Source organism: Hirundo rustica, chromosome 8 (assembly GCF_015227805.2).
Source record: "Hirundo rustica isolate bHirRus1 chromosome 8, bHirRus1.pri.v3, whole genome shotgun sequence".
NCBI lineage: Eukaryota > Metazoa > Chordata > Aves > Passeriformes > Hirundinidae > Hirundo > Hirundo rustica.
Window position 1 is genome coordinate 12,501,632 of NC_053457.1, and position 12,821 is coordinate 12,514,452.

General features: G+C 40.0%; 1 long non-coding RNA gene across 1 annotated transcript in view; it reads right to left on the minus strand.

The window, feature by feature from the left end:
- Positions 1–242: 242 nt before the first annotated feature.
- Positions 243–12,821, minus strand: part of LOC120756204 (uncharacterized) — a 346,638-nt gene continuing 334,059 nt past the window's right edge. The window contains exons 3-4 of the long non-coding RNA XR_009208096.1: positions 1,172–1,294; positions 243–382 (exon numbers count right to left, since the gene is read on the minus strand). This is a non-coding gene — a long non-coding RNA (uncharacterized LOC120756204). The remainder of the gene's footprint in view (positions 383–1,171; positions 1,295–12,821) is intronic.

The following is a 12,821-nucleotide window of genomic DNA, read 5'->3' on the forward strand; positions in this document are numbered from 1 at the left end:
AGAAATATGAAATCACAAGCAAATGAGGAAAAAGCAAAAGCCTTTTCTTTTGTGAGAATTAAAAAAAAAAAAAAAAAAATCATTCAGAGTCAAAGGTAAAAAGTAGTGCAGTACAGTGCCCATGTTACCAGTCAGAGAATCTCTTGAACTAAATGACAAGGAGTACCCTGCCCAGAGGGATGATTCTGTTGAGAAAAGTGGTACCATGCATCAGGGAAGAAAAGCACTCCTCTTCCACAATCAGGAAAGGGATAGGGACGATTTCCAAAAGTGCCCACTATGTGCATTAGGTCCTTTCTCACTAATATCAATCAAAACTTCCAGCAGGATTAAGTTTTCCTTCTAAAATGGAAAATGTAATACTCGGAATATTCTGTGAAATCTGTGGGGGAAAAAAAAAAAAAAAAGAAAAAGAAATCAAGACTTTAGGGAGAGCTTTCAGAGAATCACAGTATAGAGGGCTCTAGGCTTACTAACTGGATTTCAAAATCTCCATAAATTTGATCTAACACCATGAAAAGTGACAAAAGTTAGTACAGGTGGGTCAGAAGTTTATTAGCAACTTTAATAGAAGTTTATAAGCAACCTTAATATTGCTATGTTGCAATAAAAATCACTATCCTAGAAGGATGCACCGCATTGTTATAACATCACAGAATTGCAACTGGAAAACAAATTTCAATGTTTTCAAATTACTTAAGATATTGTTTGGGTTCATGAATATTAGGTGAAAAGAAAATTCCCAAGAGCAGGATTTCCTAGCCAATAAGACAATCCCTTAAGAGAATTAAAGGAATTGATCATGATTTCCTAACTTAGGAAGGATAAGACAAAGTGCTAGATGTCTTGTAGTGAACAATATAACATTTGCCAGTGAGTTGCACAATATGACCTAATATGCCTTTTGTAAAAGCCTATGATTTAGCCAGATGCTTTAATTAAAAATATCCATCTGAGGGTGACTGATTACTAAGCAGAGCTGCAATTTTTTGGGAAAATCTGTCTCATGAACAGTCCAATTTTTAAAACGTTCATCCAATGAGTGTACCAAGTCAAAAAATACAAGTCACTGGAGACATTATAAGCTGGGGGAGGGGAAAAAAAAATCAGAACAATTAGTTGCTAGGAAATGCACTTTTTCCTTTTCTTGAAAATGCTTCACGTTTCTTACCAGTGTCCCAGTTAAGGGAAGGATTTGGGATTTCTTCTTGCCTCTAGGTGTCTGCTTGGTGTTACACTTGAAAACTAGTTGGAAATTATTGTCCAGAGGAGATAAAAAGTTTTTCTTCATGAACTGCAGGGGAGGAGTAGTACAATTACACAAAACTATATATAAATTGAGCATAGTGCCTACCTCAACATCCCTATATCATAAAGTTCTGTTGCTGATGCACGGATCTCTCTCTTGCATATCATATTTGGGTTCCATTAGCAAGAGTAGGCATGCACTCTGTGCCACAAGTACCCAAATTGTTCTGAGCTCAATATACTATTGATCTGACACAAAGATTCTAGCAAAAATGTGTACCTCTGCTCTAAAAAACACAACTTGGTGTAGTCTTCTCCAAATGCACCATTTCACAGGCTGAATTTTTTTTATGCTGTTGTTAAATCTGAAACACAAAAGTTGGTTTGCTCAAAGCAGATGTTTGAATTTTCAGTCAGGAATACACACTTCTATCACCTTTCCAGAAAAGCCTGGATTAATTTAATTTTTAAGCATTTTTTATCTCTTTTATCTCCATTTCTCCAAGCAGAAAGCTCAGAGTATTTAAGTGAAGTTTGAAGCAAAGGCTAGAAGTGCTTTTAAATTGATTTGTCTTTATAATTTTCTGTTGTTAAACTACGTGAGGCTACTTCCCGAAATTACCCGCAGGTACATTTTCTACACAGCAAACATTATTATATGGAGAGAAAGTGCAACAAACACAGTGTTGTGGTTTAACCCCAGCCAGCAATTCAGCTCCAGGCAGCTGTTCTCTCACTCCTCCCTGATAGGAAGAACGGAATCAGAAGGGCAAAAGTGAGAAAATTTGTGTGTTGAAATAAAGACAGTTTAATAGGGAAAGCAGAGCAAGGAATTTATTCTCCACTTCCCATGGGCAGGCAGGTGTTCAGCCATCCCCAGGAGAGCAGGGCTCCATCGCACACAACGGTGATTTAGGAAGACAAATGCCAGTACTCTCAGCCTTCCTCTTCCTCCTTCTTCCCACAGCTTTATTTGTTGAGCACAGTGTCATATGGTCTGACTCTTGCTTGGGTCAGCTGGGGTCAGCTGTCCTGACTGTCCCCTCCCAACTCCTTGTGCACTCCCAGCCTCTGCCCTGCTGGGTGAGGAGCAGAAAAAGCCTAGGCTCTATTTAATGCTGCTCAGCAGTAAGGAAAACATCCCTGAATTACCAACACTGCTTCAAGCACATACCCAAAACACAGCCCATAGCAGCCACTAGGAAGAGAATTCAGCACCCCAGCCAAATCCAACTCCATAACCATGCCAGGGCACAGGGACAGGGCTGTCACCTGGGCTGGGCAAGGGCAGTGTGCTGTCCTGGCACCTCACAGGCCAAGCTGAGGGGCTCTTCTGAGCTAGCCAAGCCTGCTAACTGAGCCAAACTGCCAGGGAAAGGCTGGTGTTTGCAGGGTGATGGTCAGCAAGACGAGTGTAGAATTCTTCAAGCAGCTGAGAGAGATATCACTCAAAATAATTTGACGGAATTGATAAAGGGGAAATTTCACTTTAATATTTTGATGCTCTCATCAGTGTCACCAGGACTGGTGAGACTAGTTCGACTGTGTAATAATCATCCAGGAAAAGAGATGAAGTTTTGTCACAAGAAAAATGGAAGAATAATTTGACACATCGTTCAGTTGTATACTTTCTGAAAGAGTTCTGTACCAGCAGGTAGATAGGACAAACCAGCTCTTTTCTAGGTCTGAGGCCAGCTTATCAACATCTCTTCTCTGGAATTAGGAGAGCAATCCTACCTTCCACCTGACAACTTGACATTGAATTTCTGTGAGGCTTAATGTCTCCCTACAAAATACCTCCACTTAAGTCTCATAGGGATTTTGACTCTGCAGTAATGTGACATGAAAATTTCCAGCTAGGTAATAGAAAACTCATAGGAATAAAAATACATTGTAGGAATAAATGATTATTTCTTGCTAAAATATCTCTATGACAGTGCAAGAGACCTGATGCCTATGACAATTCCATGCCAGTAGTGGAAGGCAGAACACAATCTGGTACTTAATAGAGAAGGAGGCATGTTTAAAAAAATGTTGAAACATCTCTTGTTTTAAATGCAAAACAGTTTTCAGAAAAACAAAACAAAACACCCCAACCAAACAAAAAAAAAAAGCAAACCCCCAAGCTGCTTCCCATTTCAAAGTATTTTATCTGCGAGCTGCATTTTTTCCCCTTTAAGAGAATAGACAACTCTACAAAATGAGCTGATATTAGGACACTCATTACAGGCAACAGCCAAGGCAGTTCTGGAACTTCCATAAAAATCTTCTGCCCCTTTTCCACTGGTCATAGATCACATTTTCCAGGCTCAGACATCAGAAGCCTCCTAAGTGAGTAATCCTTAAAGAGTTTGCCTTCATCTTTTGCAACCTGCAGGGAAAGGTTTTCTCTGAGATCCAAAGGCTCACTGGAAGTAAATGGTTCAGGTGAGACCATTTTCTCCAGCAGTTTTATCCTCACTGAAGTTAAACCCACTGCACACTGAGTACTCAGTTGCTGTTTGAAGGGGAAAGGAAGAAAGAAAGGGAATAAAACCCAGTCTTTCTCCAGCTCAGTCCAAATGCCTTTTCTGTAGACCTTGGAAACGGATTACAATTTCAGTCAAAGGAGCTTATCTAGTGGGGGCTACCATTTTCTCACAAAGCACCCCGGCCAAGGAATTGTGGACAAAATGGGCCCCAGGAGGATTAAATCTGAGTGGGAGGCTCATTTCTCTCTGTCACTTGGTTTGCTCCAGCATGGGAGGGAGTAGAATGTTATCAGCAAGGGCAGGATCCACGATCTTAAACCCTTGCTTCATCTGGGCTGTGAGAAGTGAGAAACAAGACTGGAACATTCACCATTTCCCTGCTTAGGCACGTGCTTGACAGCTCAGTCAAATGTTTCACCCACGGCATTTCATCAAAGCTCCCACATTCCACACAACTCCAAACACACACACAACCCCGCAGAGAGGTGGAAATATTTAGGAAATAACAGCAGCATGCTGACAAATGTTCATTGTGAAGCATGCTGCCATAGCAGCAAAGGCCTTCCTAAATCCACACAAATGGTTTCCATTAGCAAGATCCAACTGATGATGTTTACTTATAGGAGGCAAAATTGCCACTTAAGAAAGACAAAGGAAAAAAATGAGATCATGGGTAGACTATTACAATGTATTTATGTGTTTGGGTGAATTGTACTTGCATCTCTACGTTTCCTCTTGACTGTGGAGGAGAGGAGACTGACATCTGCCAGTCTTTGCATTGTGCTTTTCTAACCGCAGGACCTGTAGGATAAAATCTGTTTTATTGGCCACTCATTTATCACCTCATTTATCATTTCTTAGCCAGAGCCACAGGAGGCATTTTCACCCTGCTGCACATGGGAGAGGCAGGATGAGGAGATGAAGATGTGTACTAACTGAAGGACCAAATGAATGAATTTCAAATGCTTCCTTTACTAGATCCCTGCAGACAGATCTAAAAGAACAGCTTGGTATAGATTCAAACAGCTCTTCTATAAATTCAAAATAAGAAGAAAATAAGGCAAAGCTGGTCCTTGAAAGATCCAGGACGCTTGTTTGGCTGGACAATGGGTGTGAGGCTGTGCAGTTGTTCCTCTACAATGCATGTTCTGTCAGGTATTTAAATGTTTGCCCTCCCACAGCTAGGGGAGACAACCCCTTGATTTTTGTTTCATTGTAAACAGAACAAATAACATTTTTTGTCTTTCATTAACTCACTAATATATTCTTAATTTAATCTCTTCCACTTTCAATTATGAAAGCCTTTGAGATTTGAGTTGTTAGTCAGGCATGGGGGTGCTTCATTTAAGGGCTTTTTGCGAGGGTTTAATTAGCAATCAGAGGCTTATCTGCTTTGCTTAGAGACACTGTCAGAAGAAACAGTCATCCTTTGATATTAAATTTGGAGAAGCACATTTCTGCTGATGTTTGATGAACTGGGATAGTTCTGATTATTTTTCCTTTCTCTATTCCCAACACTGCTATTATAAATATGTCCATTTTCTAGTGGTCATCCAAACAGATATTCCTTCTCTAACCTTGTATAAGCAGAACTTGAAATTTTCATTACTTAAACAGCAAAATTATTAAAGTCTTGAGGTCAAGGATGACCATTTGGTCTGATTAATACAATGCTATGGAGACATTCAGAGTCAGGTCTGTATAAAAGGTATGTTGCAAACTGACATGGCAGTGAGCAGAGATACTTTTTATAGCCTCATCAGGACACGCAGTTGGCTGCTTAGATGCCTGTGATCAACTGCATGTGCCAATTAACTGCACGGGTATTTTCTGCTTAGATTTCCAAACAGATTATGAACCTGATACACTTCAAAGCACCTTTCCTTCGGCTGGAAAAAAACAATTTTCGTTATGTAATGATCTTTCCATTTCAAATCCTTAATTTTAACCCATAAAGCCCCCCCTCTGTGGAAGAATAAGCATCAGAGTTCAGAGTATATCCACAGACTGGATGCAGTTGCTTTGTTTTAATGCATTTAGTGTTGTCGAGGGAGAGCTGGCAGTATAGATCTCAACTGAATAGTGTAGATTTTAATACAGGTTACATTTTGAATTTTAAACAAGGCTGTGCATAGTGTGAAATTGTAACTCATCAAGCTACTTAATTAATGCTTTGAGATAGCTGAAAAATAAGTGCTAGCTTATTTCCTTTAGTAATTTTGACATTCAGAATTATTTTCTGTAGTGGGCTTTTTAGCACAACGGTACAATATGAAAGGGTGCTAAGAAATATTTTAAGAATTCCAGAAAGATCTCAATGAGGTGTTCGGAATTACCTCATTGCAATGTTCAGTTTCTATATTTTCATCAGAAACATAATTGAATTTTTCTAATAGAAAACTTTCTTTTCTTATTTGCTGCAGTGAAAACTGGCTAAAACATTTTAAACTATGACATTTCTGATTATTTAAACTTTACACGACCTACAGATGCTATGAAATATCATATACAGAGCAGACAAAAATGTATAATCCAAGCGATATAGCCTTTAAGGCCTTTTCCCCACATCTAAAGCTGTTAAAAAACTGCTTTACTTCACTGGGAGTGGAGCCTCTGGGGCAGCACAGTATTCTGTGCCTAAGTGGCCCAGAGGGCATTGTCACTAAGATCTCAGATGGAGTTCAGGTAGCTTAAGGCCATTACAGGTCACTTTCCTAGCTAGGCCAGGACGCTTTCAGTGCCTTGAGCATCACGTGGAGCCAGGTGCTGAACCAGCCCTTCCTTGCCTTGGCTGCTCTGGCTGGAGAAGGGATGAGAGGGGAATCGAGGTGCTGCGCTGGCTCCCTTCCTTGCGTCTTTGCAGCTGGGGAGGAGATGCTGCCGGCAGTGTCAGATATTTCCCTAAGGACAGCTTGCTAAAGAGGGAGGGTAAATGGAGTGGGAAATACCTACAAGATGGCCAGACACTCAGCTTCAGGATATCAGAATGCCCCTACTGACATCTGAATTACTCTGAGGGTACCAGCTGAGCACCCATGTTCCTTTGGTCTGAGCAGCTGCAGGAAGCTTGGTTGATGGATCTATAAAAGACATTATCAGAGCAAGAGTAGAGAACAGTGGCTGTGATTAAAACCACAATGATCCACACTGTACCTTGCATTTTAGATAGGCTGAGCAAAATCATAAAGTTTGAGAACCTTTGGTCTATAAAACAGAAAAAACTTTTAAGGCAGCACTATAGAATTCCTAAAGGGAATTTCTTTCAGATTTGAGAGAAATATAAGTAACCTGAAAGGCACTGGTCATGATTATGTCTATTACTGCAGTCTTTGGGCTTAAAAGAGTGGCAATGATGATCTGATTTATATACCAGAAGCATGCTGTCAAGGATTAAAAAAAAGTATATTCTGCCTATTGTAGGAGGCCTCAGCATTACGTAGAAGCATTTTTAAAACAAATTACATACAAAGAGAATTGCAGAAGAGGTTAATATAAATAGCTCTCCTAATGGAGGCAAAGTGAATATCTGAGCATCTGAGCTAGATTATGGCTGGCTGCTGTGTGTGCATGTGTGAAGGTGTGTGACTAAAACGACCAGTTTCCCCTGCAGAATGCACCACTGGGGAGAGAATGACACAGAGAATGGCTTATGGCCTTGTGTCTGATGGTAAAAATCAATGACTTGCCTTATTGAAAGGTGCCCTCAGGGGCAAAAAGCAGTGAATAGCTTATTAGTTTGTGTGTGCATGCTGGCAGATGATAAAGCAGCATTGAAATCAGTCATAGACCATAATAAAGTACCCATCCCCATCTTAAAGTCAGTGTGTACTTCTGTCTCAGGGGAGAATGCCTCCATTAACCCAAACTGTGCAGTAACTCATCTTTAACCACAGAACAAATATGCACTAGAAGAGGAACCAATAACAATTTCTTATGGTTACTGATGCAAAAAATATAGCAGATAAATTACTGATGTGTAGGGCAAGATTCTTTTTGGTGTAATATTCCATAATTCTATTTTACTGCCATTTGGAATGGTGTGGAAGAGTTCCACTGTGGATCTGGCCTGATGCCAAAAATATTTTACTCATTTCCAAAATAAAAGTGGAAAACATACAGTGATGCAACAAAGAGACAGAATGTTCTGACCTTTTTATCTTGTCAGTGAACTCTGCTTCAGAGCATATTCAAATCATCTACTCAGATACATAAACCCACGTACAACTATGTTGTCACTGAAGTATTTATTGGCCTGAAGATGTTGTCATCCTAGGCATGACGTGCATTTCTTGGCATACATCTGATTAATGCCAACAATGCCTTCAGAAAACACAAGTCATTTAACATGAAGCTTTTCCATAAGAACACTAGGGCAGATCTGGCCTAAGAATTAGAGGTGATGATTTCTCCTGATTATAAGGTGAAAGTACCAGCTTCTGTAAGTATTTTCATAGTTTAATTTCCTGAGAGATGCTGAGGGCATCTGGGCTTGCAACCCTGGATATACAAAACTAGTACAAAGTACAACTTTTTAAAAGGACTTGACACTTCAAAAACGCAATATTTTCCCTTGAAATATGTCATAGTGGTGTCTGCGTGGGGCAGAATTATTCCCTTAGCTGTAGTAACTGATTGTGGCCTTTACTGAATAGACAGGTAGACACGTGTACACTCACACACAGATCTGCTAACATTACGATAGTTGTGGCACTCCCTGAAGGACTTGCCTCTGGAAACCACAGGCAGAAATCCTGTCATCAAACTGTTAGACAGAAAGGTGCTAATGGCTTCCATAACAGAGCTCTGAAAGAAATGCTACAGGAAAAGAGTTCGGCATAGAGCAGTGGCATCCAGAGAGTCAGTAGGACTCTTGCACCACTGAACCACTTGTTCCTGTCTTAGACATTTCTCAACTTCCCACTGCAGCAGCTGCTGAAGGAAGAGCCATTGGGCTATCTCTGCAAACCTGCTTATCCCAAAGGAGCCTTGCAGCAGGGAATTTCTCAGGTGTAAAGCGAAGGGAAACAAGAGGGAAAGTCTGACTAAGCAGCTGGATTCCACTGAGATTTGTGCCTTGGAAAGAAGTGGTGGAAGTATTGGTGAATATGGTAGAGATACCCAAGGTGAGAAATCTACAGATACAGGTTGTCCCCTTTTCTTAGGGAAGCAGTCCTTATCAGGCACAAAACGTATTCCTCTTATATTTAGAATAATTCTTTACACTTCATCACAGTGTAAGACTATTCCCTTTCTAGTGTGGCAGATGTATACGGCTTTACTGGCTCTACAGAGTAATTCAAAAGAAAAACCAGAAACAAAAACAAAAATCCCCATGAACTTGATGCAAATATTTGTTTGTTTGACAGGTACACATATACCATGCTGCAAAGTACTGGTCAAGAGATAGAACAGTCGTGCTTTTACGTTGTCTTCTTCAGAGAAAGTCATCTATAATATTAGGCTGTGAATATTTTCACTTACTAATTTCTTCATTCCACCATTTAAAGCACGATTTTGAGGATGGTCTACATATGGGAGCTTGGACAAGCCAGTCCTTGTGTGGCATTTCCCCATCAACTGTGTAGGGCAAAAAGCACTTACAGCAGTAACATGATGTGAGAACTGGTTGTGAAGAAAGATTGTGAGATGGCAAAATCTTTGGTAATATGGAGAACATATGGATCTAAGACAGATTAATATTGGCATGCTTTATGTGATATATTATATAAAATGTGTTTGAAATTTGTCAATATTGCACTGGTACATGAAGGATCAATCTTTTCCTTATCATTTTGGGCTTTCAACACAATCGTGAAAGAAATAACACTGAGAGAATACACATGCCAACAGAAATGAAGGAATGGGAATTGCACTTGGAAAAGTAAATGAGTCTTTCTGTAAAGAAAACTGTCTTTTATCTCCTTACAGGCCATATGGTGAGGAGGGCAACTTATTCCCCAGATAAACGTGCAGGAAGGAAAAACAGATAGAAAGGCAAAAATGAATCCATTATCTCTGCTAATTTTTTGGAGAGGAAAGACAGCTTTCCTTGTACAGGGTTCCTCTAGTTCTTCAGAAGACACAGAGTAGTTTTGGACTTCTTGCAGCACACATAGAGAGAGAATCAAAATGCCTGTGTTGCCAGTACAGACAATTCCCCAGAAGTTTTCTCCCAACCAAGAGTAACTTGCAATCAAGGCCACTCCTCGTATACTTGACCATTACACTTCCTTTTCAGAAAGTACACACTAGTAACTACACCTGCTGGGTACCTCAGTCTCTCCTAACTCAATTCTCTCAAAAAGAAAGGACAACTGATAGCCTTATCTGAGGTCTGAAACAAACAAACCCTGCTGAATTCAATGTCTGTATTCATGTTAGTGTCTGGGATGAGACAAGGCTTGTCGTTCTAGAAAAAATCCTCCACTTTTCCCCATTTACTGGGCTTTACTTTGCTCTTGGAGAGCACTGGATCCTGTTTAAACGAAACTAAATGGGAAATGCACTCCAGGAGCATCCCTATGCATGCCAGCTCCTGGTAGGAGGTCAGTCCATGAAACTAGACTAGAACTCAACCCTCCGTTCCCAAACACACACCCTGCAGGTGCCAGGTCCTTAGCAGCCGCTCTTTTGAGCTTCAGATCACTTCTGTGGTGCTGCCCTCCTTGTGAATAAAGATATAGCCAAAGAAATTCCCTTCTGGACTACTGACCCATGCACAGCCTGACAAAATTGAGAGGAACCCTGCACAAATAAAGGGGAAGACTGGGTAGCATTTTAGGTCATGACACAGATTACCAGCCAAAATGGGAGAGTATGCTTTAATTTTCTGTAGTTTGAACTTTTTTCAGGGGCTGCAATTTTACACAGAAAAGAAAAGTGGTTTTTTGTTGTTGGTTGGTGGTTTTTTTGTTTTGTTTTGTTTTTTGTTTTTTGTTTTTGTTTTGTTTTTTTTGCTTTCCTAGGAACCTTATAATAAGACTATCCTGATTCCCCAAGGAGGTAAATTTGATATTTGTCCAGTGAGAATCCAGACTCCTGGATATTAATCCACTTCACAAAGTCATTACGAATAATTTAGCATAAAAGCAGCCTTTTTCCTCACAAGACAAAGCACGGAGACTGAAGCATTTGTAGAGCAGTGTGAAAAACATACTGTAGCTGCCTTGGCTCCATTTGGATGGAGTATAAACAAGGAATTTTGGCTGCAAATCCTGTCAGTCTCTAAGTCTTATTTAGGACAAATATTCAGGAAAAACAATGATAATATAATTTGGCTCGCCTTTTTTTTTTCTCCTCCTTTTTTTTTTTATTTTTCTTTTTTATTTTCATAGTGCTAAAGTCAATGCATAATTACTGGAAAGAATTTCTGACTGAATTCTAGATGAGCATTTTGATAAAATATAATATTGGAAACAATCTTTATCAAACATTCATGTGTAGTGTGAGAGATAAAAACAGGAATCCATAATTCATATGGCAGAATGTATTACCAAGTGTGAATAAGAGGCTGAATTTAAATGAGGGGGTCTGAACAATATTTTCTGCGAGGCATCTGCTTTAATCATTTACATTATTCACTAGGTTTTCCAGAACTGTAAATCTTAAATATATATTTGCGTTAGTGAGAATGTGTATGTAAATACACACATATATGCACACATACACAAAGCATTATACACATCCACACATTAGCACGTATTCACACAGATACAGAAATGTGTTTGTATACAGAGACACAACATCTTACGACCTGATTACAAATCATTCTACGTGAATGAGAACACTCCTATTGACAATGATGGATTTTGGGATCAAGACCTTAGTGCCTTGGCTTCTCACCTCACCCTGAGTTTAGAGAGATATGAATCAGATTAAGGTTAAAGGAAAGATAATTCTTTATTTACCTTAAAATACTTTAACCATTTACTTATTTGACACACATTACAGGAAAGAGAAAAACCCACAATGAATCCCCCTACCCTGAGATGAAATCCTTGAGACCTTTCTGTCTAATGTTATATCTGACTGACCTTCTCACCCAAGTTTTCAGTACTGGCTCTCTGTACTTCGGGGTGTAAGGACAGAAAGACCTTGAGTAACTGCAGGGCTTGATCAAAGTCTGCTTGGGGGCCACCCAGACCCGAGGCGTCTTTACCTCACTGACTCACTTTAACTCAGGTGGAAGGAATTTTAATCCTCCTCCCAGTGGTTGTCCCTGCTTAGTTTGACTCTGGCTGTACACTTAGGTGTTAACTCTTGCCAAGGTAGCAGAAGGAGTCACCTAATGATTGCTGGGTGCTTCACTAAGCCCTAGACAGAGACAGATTTTGGTTCTTCATGATTAACTCTTCTCATTGTGCTTTTAAATCCCAGAGGGGTTGTTTTGAGGTTTTGGGTGTTTTTGTTTGGTGGTTTGGTTTTTGTTGTTGTTGCTTTTTGTTTGTCTGCTCATTTGTTTTGTTTACAACTTACAACATGATAATGCCTAGACTTCACATAAACTTATCACTTGCCAGTAATCCTAAATGCTTTCATACAGGTATGCTATATGAATGTAGCAGCTACAGGCTCATTTTTCACTTGTGAGAAGGCAAGTGAGGCTGATAATGATTTTGAGAGCCTGCTGCTCCCCATCCCTCTTGTGGAGGGACACCAAGATAGTCTGTCTTTTCCCAGTTGTGGTTACTGTGTACAGTTCAGCCCTCTTACTGAGAATTCCTTTTCAGAGGCTTCCTTAGGACAGTGGAGAACCAAAGGAAGATTCATAACAAAAGACAAAGGCCAGCAGTAACCCAGACTCAGAGTCTGACGCTCACATATTCATTCTGACATTATATCCCACATGAGGAACATCCGCCGTGCCAGCTTCTGTGTAACTATGTCATCTGCATAACTAATCCTTTTATTTCCATGTCCCAGTTTAGTGCCTGGTAAAGCAGTGTCACAAAGCAGTAGCTGTCACTTTGTTTCAAGAGAAGGGCAGAGGACTCGAAATGGCTGAGTTCTACTGCACCTCTTCTGACAGGGCTCGGGGATTGCCTATTTAAAGAAATCTGTCCCTGCTCATTCTGTTGCTGTTCATCTGTTACAAACAACCCA